The sequence below is a fragment of the Gossypium arboreum genome, chromosome 4 (genome assembly GCF_025698485.1).
Source record: "Gossypium arboreum isolate Shixiya-1 chromosome 4, ASM2569848v2, whole genome shotgun sequence".
In the NCBI taxonomy this organism is placed as follows: domain Eukaryota; kingdom Viridiplantae; phylum Streptophyta; class Magnoliopsida; order Malvales; family Malvaceae; genus Gossypium; species Gossypium arboreum.
Window position 1 is genome coordinate 104271741 of NC_069073.1, and position 9575 is coordinate 104281315.

At 35.1% G+C, this 9575-nt stretch overlaps 1 non-coding gene across 1 annotated transcript; it reads left to right on the forward strand.

The window, feature by feature from the left end:
- Window positions 1-107, forward strand: LOC128292414 (small nucleolar RNA R71). The gene has a single exon (XR_008282399.1). It is a non-coding gene; the product is annotated as a small nucleolar RNA R71 (small nucleolar RNA).
- The last annotated feature ends 9468 nt before the right edge of the window (window positions 108-9575 follow it).

A 9575-nucleotide genomic window follows, 5' to 3' on the forward strand; every position in this document is an offset into this window, starting at 1 on the left:
AATCTGTGGTACGAACATTTCTGAATCAAGATTTTGAAACGTTCTCATGCCTCATAAAAACTTTCTCCTTTCAACTATCTAAAGATAAAAATCTCTCTTCTTAGTTGATCTGCTTTACTAATGGGGAAGAAATTTTGTAGGAACTTTCCAGCGAGCTTATCCCATGTCATGATAAATCCCGGTGCTTGTGAGTCTAGCAAAGAAAAGACGTTATCAACCAAAGAAAAGGGGAGCAACCAAAGATGAATAGCATCATAAGTGATCGCATTGTACTTGAAAGTGTCACAAAGTCGGAGAAACCATTTTAAGTATTGATTCAGATCCTTTATCATTGTGCCCTTTTACAGATTATTCTAGATCATTTGAATCATTTTCGATTTGATCTCAAAATTATTTGCTGTAATAGCCGACCTTGTTATGCTTTCCTGAACCATGTCCAGACTTGGTAATGGGTAGTCTCACAAGATTCTCTTGTTACGAGTCATGTGTAAGTTTACGTGTAACTATGGTGGTGTTGGTGGATCTCCTAAAATGTTAGTGTCACCGAACAATGAATTTTCACGTGGCATGTTGCCTGCAACCAGTGGTGGTAGTACTATTGTTGTTGTTAATGATTTATCTGAATCTTTCTTTCTTTATCTATGATTGCTAGTATGGGTGTTCCCTTACTACGGGTCATAATTAAACCCAGAAAGAGAAGATTAGTAACAATACAGAAAATAAAATCGTATGTATCACCTAAAAATTTCTTAATAATAAAGAAAATAAAATCTTATGTATCACCTAAAAATTTCTTAATTATTCTTTTTAGAGTGCAGAAACTAAAATCAAACTAGTGACGTTGCCTCCCCGACAACGGCACCAACTTCTTGACCACTTCCGAATGTACTAACATCTAGATTGTGAATTCTACAGTAAAAGATATATCAGTGAGCTGTATCCACAAGTATATAGGTCTAGTTGTAATATAGTTACAATGGAGTAGGTGAGTACTTTGAGGATCGTATCCAAGGGAGGCGAGTGCTAGATCAATTTTAACCTGGACACTAAAAGATCTAATTAGTTCTTCAAATCAGTTATAGTATAGAAGTAAAAATCAAATGAGTTTTTAAGATTTTTACTAATAATAAAATGAAATAACATAAAGAAATAAAATTGAAGAGATTAAAGAATAGAATAAATCAAATCTGATTATTGTTGTTTAGCTCGCTTCGATAATCCCCATCAACTGTCGTTTCAGATTACTTGTCAATCAACTAGTCGCTATCCCAACATGATCCTCCAATCTTCCACTCAAATAATGAATCGACAAAGACTACTTATCTTCCAAACTCATTGTCCAGGTCGACTTGGAGTGAAGGTGTTCACGAATAGGCCATACCAATTTTGGGTTAATTCCCACCTTACTGACTTCGTAGTGTTGTTAGGCTTAGGGTTTTAAGTACTTCCTTTCCTGAATAGTTGATCCATTGAGTAACCGTTCAAAATAGTTAATACATCATACCTCCACTCACTAATCCCCCAATAGAATTATTGGTTTCTCATGGCTTTCATAAATAATATAGAAGTGATGTAAAGAGAAAACATGACAAATGAATTGAAGTGTTAGAGTTTAAGAAAACGTTTGATTTGTATTAAAGATTAAACAAATCCATAAGTTTGTCTATTGAGATCAAACAATAAAAAAAATGAAAATAAACCTAAAACCTTAGACAAAAGAAAAGCTAATCTGAAATTAAGAGTGAAATTCTAAGCTAAGTAAATGGTTTTCATAACACGTGACAAATGAGCCTATTTATAGATTTCAGGTAATCGTCGTCCTTAACTCTAGGTTACTTGAAGTTCCCTAGCTTTAAGTTTGATTGGGTAGACCAAAATGCCCCCTGGCTTGAGTTTAATTCCATTCAGAGTCGATGTCGCTACACACCAGGGCCTGTGTCACGAAATAGGAGTCAGTATACTCCTCTTGTGATATCTTTAGGGGTATGTCGCGACACTCTTGGTCTGTGTCGTGACATCAAAGGCAGTTTCATGATTTCTTCATTATGCTCCCTATGTTACGACATTGATCATTCTGTGTTGCGACATAGTGACATCTATTTTTCAGGCCTTCTAATGGTCTCTTACACACTTACAAAGATAATTAGCTCACCCTTAGGCTTCATTCGGCCCCTAAGGTCAATAAAAGGCCTAATTTACACATTTTATTATCTTTAATGAAAATTTACAAAAGCATAACTAAAACCTAATGGAAATGCTTGCTTTTGAGCTTCTAAAGTTAGAAAATTAGTTTAATATGCTATGTCAAATTACGAAAGATTATCTTTGGAGAGAAGGGAAGAAGCATGTGAAGGCAATTGTGCTCTGCTCAGGTAAAGTATTGAGTAACCTAGAAAACCCAACTCAAAAGGAGGACAAGGAGGATGCCAACGATCTTCAATAAGAAGCTCTTTAAAATAATTATGCCGAACGAGAATCAGAGAAGATAGTTAAGTCAACAGCTGAACTGGTAGTTGAGCCAAATAGAGAACTCGTACCAACCAAGATACCATTCCCCTTATGGTTAGAAGATAAGCGGAAATGAGATGAAGCAAAATTTGGAAGTTTTGTAAACTTATTCAAATCACTTGATGTTAACTTGCCTTCAATCAAATTAATTGAAAGAGTTCCTGAATATGCAAAGTATTTAAAAGAAATCATGTTTAGGTGTAGGAAAATTAAAACAAGAGAGTAAGGTAATAAAGGCACATCTTGTAGTGCGATAATTTCTAAATAGGTACCCCCAAAACTGAAAGACCTAGGGAGTTTTACAATTCCTATAGAGATAGGGAATATTCACTTCAGTAAAGTGTTATGTGATCTAGAAGCTAGTATAAATTTGATACCTTTATCTATATAAAAGAAACTCGATTTAGGGCAGCTTTAAAACACGCATATCACACTACAATTTTTGGACAGGTCTTTTATACAATCGAAAGGAGTACTTGAAGATGTGTTGGTGAAAGTGTGTAACTTTACTATCCTGGTTGATTTTGTAATTCTAAATTTTGAAGAAGACAATGAGATACCTATTCTGTTAGGAAGATAATTTTTAGCCAAGTCGAGGTCTACCATTGATCTAGAAAATATTGAGTTGATTATGAAAATAAATGGTGAGATTGAAATATTTAAATTTGGTCACCAACAGAATAAGGGAAGTAGGGAAAAGTTAGGGAAAACATGTTTCAAAATATTTGTAAAAGTCCCTAAGTACTTTAAGCTAGAATAGGTATTTTCTGTGATAAGTGAGGTTGAAAGAACAAATTTAAAGAGCAGGACAAATGGAGTAAGGTGGAGTGGCATGATGGATGTTGGACCAATACGGATAAAAAAAGTAACCAAAGGTGCATCCATGTATTTGTTTGCGATGGAATGTGCAAGTGTACACAGTTGTTATCAAGTAATAAGTAAGTAAAAGAGTTATCATCTCCACAGAGATTGTATCTGTTAATCAACTAAATGCAAACTAACCTAAATGTAATGAAATGCAACAAATACAATGAGATGGTGTAGAAGCAATTTCATAAGTTTAACAACAATAACATGAATAAGCTAGAATAATTAAAACATTTAACTCAATTCAATTTTCATCATTTTTAACAATGTTCTGAAAATTTTTTATGGTAATTCGGTCATTCATTAACTTAGAATCTGATATAAGTTCTTTCGAAATCTTATTCTGAGAGAAACATGTATATTTCTATGTTCATATTTAACTGAGGATTCCTTAGAATTTATGTGAAGTAACAGAGACAGGTTAGGTTTGAAATAATTTAATCACACAAATCTAAAATTTATGCAAGGTAATAGAGATTTTTCAAGTTATTACAAACCTTTAATTTAATCAGGTTAGGATCTAAATCAAGCATGCACCTTTCAATTATTGCGTCCATTAATTGCCATCTGGTTAGGATTGATCAGCTAATTCTAATGCATTCAAACATATTTTAATGCATGAAATACATAAATGATTTTAATTGAAAGTATGAAGAACTGAGGCATAGAACATCATAAATAGGAATCAAATGAATTTTACCAAATTAATGCAATCATTCCAGCTAAAACAAAATTAAGTCATCATTGTCAACGAAAAATCATCAATTTGCAAACATGTTGAATAACTAAGAACAAAATTAAAGAATATAAAAGAAGAAACTCTTGATGATTTCAGTGATTTTCCAAAGATCATTCATGATGGCTTCCTCTAGTTCTCGTGATTGCTCCTTCATAAATTGCTCTTCAAGATGGTAGGCGAAGAGTGGTTTTCCTTAAGGGAAAATGCTAGTTAAAGGGAAGTGGGGAAATGGGAATGCTTTAGGCGTGGACGGGAGAAGAAAAAAAGATGAGACATGTTATGAATGAAGGATGATGGATGTGGGGGATGAGAGGTGGTATTTTTAGTAGAGGAGTAGCATAGGAGTTAGCTAAAAATAGCTAGGAGATCCCTTGAATTGCTCCTTTGCTTGGCCGACCATGACTTGTGAAGAGTGGGTTGATTTTTTTCATGATTTTTTTGCTTGATTCTTGCTTGATTTGTGGCATGGGTTGTATGGCAATAAGGAGACTTTGTTGGGTTGATTTGTAATTTTTCACACATGTAGGCAATTGTTTCGAAGATGGTTTGGGATGCTTTTTCATGCCTTTGTCAAATTTGTGCTTCTCTTCCCCTTATTGGATGGTTTGGCAACTCAATTTAGATGTAGATCAATTCTTTTCAGTAACAATCTTAAAGCTGGGTCAAGGCAATATTTTTTAGTCCAATTCTTCCTCTTGCCATCCAAATGAGGTGGATTGAGTAAAAATTAACATGTAGCATAAAATAGTAAAATTATGTAAAATTAATACTAAATTATATAAAATTACAAACTTTACTAAAATTATGGATAATGTCTAAATATGAACTAAAATGACTCAATCAGTTATCTATATTCTCAGAATTTGCATAAATTTAAGTAAAAACCTGCTAAATAAACCTATATACTTTAAATATATCATGTATACGTTGACAGAGCTGATGAATGAATCTGACAGAAATACTTGATATTTTAAAACTAAGTTAAACTTTTTTATATTATTGTATTTTAATAAACTTACAGGTTGTTTAGGAATTAATTTTATTTGAATTACTTAAAAATTTATTTTGAATGCTTTGAAATTTAGGAGGAGGGGCCAAAATAGAGTCAGTGTCGCAACACGGAGCCTCCGTGTCGTAGCATCGATCATAGGTTTATAAAATCGATAAATTCAGCTCGATGTCATGACACAACAATAAATTTAGCTCGATGTCATGACACAACACCTCTATGTTGTGAAAAAGTAGCCAGTTTACCCCAAAGTCAAAAAATTCAATGTGTGTCGCAACACCGGGGTTTGATGTCGCGACATCAGTATCCTGCCATGGGTGTTGCGAGATGGAACATCTATGTCGTGACATCGCTGCAATTTTCTATAGGGTCGACCTGACCCATTGTGCAACTGACCGCCTTCAGACGTACTAATGTCCAGGGTAGGAAACCTACACAAAAGATGTGAAATAAGTGATATCCGCAAATTTACAAGTCAAGTTGTAATATAGTTACAACGAAGTAAGTGAGTACTCCGTGGATCATACCCAAGTGAGGAAAGTTCTAAATTAATCCTAATCAAAACATAAATAGATCTATTTAGTACTTTAAATGAATTATATTACGAATAAACATAAAGAGAGATTTTTGGTGTTTTAATACTAATAAAGAAATTAACATAAATAAAAAGACTTTGGGAAATGAAAGATGTAAACTGAATCAGATCTAAGCATGGGTTATTATCTTTCTTTTGTAATCATAACCAACTATCACTTCGGGGTTTTATTCAATCAGCTAGTCATCACCCTAGCAGGATCTTTCGATCTTCCACTAAACTGACAAGTCGACAAGAATTACTTATCTCTCGACCTCACAGTCCAGACCGGTTTGAGGCTATGGTATTCACGGATAGACCATACCAATTTTGGGTAAATTCCCACCTAAATGACTTTCTAGGGTTGTTAGGCCTAAGGTTTAAGTTCTTCCTTTCTTAAACAGCTGATCTACTAAGAAATCCTTACACAACAATTAATTAGTCATACCTCCAGACACTAATCCCTCATAAGAGGATTATTTCCTCATGGATTTCATAAACACAATAAACTTAATGTTAAAGATAAAAATGAATAATAAATGAAGAGAAAATGTTTAAGAGAATCCTACATCTTATTGAATGACGTGCAGAATCCATAAAGAGTTGATCGAGTCTACAAATTAGATCTCCCGACACACACAAAGATAAAAAGTAGAAATAACTTAAAACTTAAGAAAAAGGAAAAACTTGAAAACTAAAATTACAAAGAAAATTCTTAAAGTACCAAAGTCGTTCATAAAAAGTGTTAAATGAGCCTATTTATAGATTTAGGGTTGCCGTCATCCTCAACTTTAGGTTAGATGATGATCTCGTATTAAACATTTGATTATGTAGACCAAAATGCCATTAGCTTGTAACTGTTTCTTGTATAGGACTGATGTTGTGACACCGTAGTGCTTGTGTCGTGACATCGAAGGCAGTATGCTCAGTCTTTGGGTGGTTTTAGGGGTGTGTCGAAACATCCCTTGGTTGTGCCGTAATAGCAAAAGCAATCTCGAAATTCTTGTACCGGACTCCCTATGTTGTGACATAAAAATCCTTGTGTTGCAACACAACGACCAGTATTGAGTTAAACGCCCTCTAATGGTCTTATGGACACTTACTAAGTATATTATCTCACCCTTAGGCCTCCTAAGGTCAATAAAAGACTCAAATACACTTTTTATTGAATGTAAACGAAACTATGAAAACTTAATTAAAACATAATAAAAGTGATTGTATTCAAGCTACTCAAGTGCAAAAACTAGTTTAATCTACTACACTGAATTACGATAGGTCAAACTCCCCCACACTTAAGTCGTTGCTTGTCCTTCAACAAAGAAAAAAAATAAAAAAATTAAAAGACGAACCTTGAGAAACTATAGTACAAATGTTGGTTTCGAAGTACATAACTAGGCATTCCATATTTAGGCATAATCTCGACATGATATATAGCTGACTCACCACTCTTGATAGCAAACACCTAAGTTCAGTATATTACAAAGCATACAAACATTTAGGTTTTCAAATGTATAGATCCATCAATAAATTATATAGGTAATTTGATTATCCTAGGAGAATACAAACAGTCATAAATGTGATTAATCAATATGATATCAATTCATGAAGAAGTTTACCTAGGTCATATAGAAGTTTTCGGCTTGTAACGTTTTGAGGCTTAGGACAAGTATGAAATTCAAGAATAGTAAGCAGGAAAATAGTTTCAAGAGCGAACATAGTTTGACACATCGTATTGTTCCCTATTTTCCCCCCTCAGTCACCCATACCCGTTCACCTCTTTATTTCTCCTTCTCTCAGCTTCATTAACATAGAAAATCACAACATAATACAATAACTATGACTAGCTCACGAGTTTTCTATGCACTAAAGAATGAGGTTTTTTTTTTCTAATTTTGTGACTTTGTCACATTTTTTCTTCTTGCTCAATGTATTTTTCACTCACGAATGCATTTGGTTTTCAAGAACTTTTTCTACTCTTTTTGATTTTCTTTTTGAATTTTTTTCTTTTGCTGTACATATTGGCTAACATATAATCACTATATGACACTGATCCTTCATATTTCTCTACTTACCTTCAACGAATAACGACGATTACTCACTATTCAGAACCCCGATTAATGATCCACAGAACCTAGATTGCCTCCTAAACAGCAAATTAAATCCCTCTTAAACAATCTCCAAAAAAAACCACACAATTTAACAAAACCATACTTACCAAGCCGACGGAACCACTAGCAGCACGCCAAAACTAATCAAAATAAAGAAAAATAGAGAAGAGGGGTAAAAGAAATAAAATTTTAGCAGCAAGGGATTTTGAAAAATTAAAAAATGGCAGAGAGAGCAAAAAGAAAAAGGAAAACAGGTTAGGCAAACACCTGATAAACCCTACCTCCCTATTTAGTGTTTTAGTCCAACTCAAACGTCCGCACGGCTTATCAGCAAAATAATGCCACACTCACGACTTGAACTTGGGATCTCAGGCATAATCCCTTGCCACTTAACCACTAGACCAGCAGGCCCAATCTGTTAAATTCCTACCAATAAATTCTTATAAGCCCATCAACCAAAAGTTAGGCTTAATTCAAATAAAAACCAAAACTTAGCGCAAGTTAAGGCTCGAACTTAGGACCTCCCAAACACACCCCATAGCACACAACCTCTTAAACCACATATATTTTATGCGAAAATGACTCAAAACAAAAGTCCCGATATTTCCAAGCTCAACAATCCCCAAAAGCCGAAATTACAAAAATTTGGGGCGTTACAACTCTACCCCTTAAAGAAAATTTGTCCTTGAATTTTTACAGAATCAGAAAAGGTGAGGATACTGCTGTCACATTGAATCCTCTGGCTCCCAAGTAGCCTCCTCAGTGTTATGATTCTGCCACATCACCTTCACTAAAGGAATGGACTTCCTACGCAGAACCTTAACATCGTGGTCTACAATCTGAACTGGCTCCTCCTCGAACATCAGATTTGGTTTAACATCAATCTCCTCTATAGGCACAATGTGCGTGGGATTAGAGCCGTAACATCTCAACATCGAGACATGAAATACGTCATATATGCATCTAACTTTGGTGGCAGCTCTAACTGAGACGCGACTGGCCCAACTCACTTCAGAATCCAGTACGCCCCAATAAACAGAGGACTCAACTTACCTTTCCGTCCAAACCTAAGAACCTTCTTCCATGGCGAAAATTTAAGGAAGACCAAGTCCCCCACATAATACTCAGTGCCCTTCCTTTTCAAATCAGCATAAGACTTCTTTCTATTAGAAGCCGCTTTCAGACGCTCTCAAATCAACCAGACCTTATCCTCAGTCTCTAAAATGAACTCCGGACCCAGAACACGTCGGTCAACCAACTTAGTCCAGTACAAAGGGGTGCGACACTTACGACCATAAAGTGCCTCATAAGGTGCCATCTGAATACTAGACTGATAGCTATTATTGTAAGCGAACTCTGCCAAAGACAAGTACTCCTTCCAACTACCTCGGAAATCCATAACACAACCCCTCAACATATCCTCCAGTATCTGAATTTACCCTCTCTGACTGACCATCTGTTTGAGGATGAAATGCAGTACTGAAGTCAAGTTGTGAACCTAAAGCCTCATGAACCTTCTGCCAAAATCAAGAAGTAAACCGAGGATCCCTATCGGAGATAATCGATATGGGAACCCTATGCAGTCTTACTATCTCTGAGATGTAAAGTTTAGCCAACTTCTGTAAAGAGAAGTGTGTCCTAACAGGAATGAAGTGTGCAAACTTGGTCAATCTATCCACGATGACCCAAATAGAATCCTTCTTAGTGGGTGTTAGGGGCAACCTACTAACGAAATCCATCGTCACTCGCTCCTATTTCCACATTGGTATC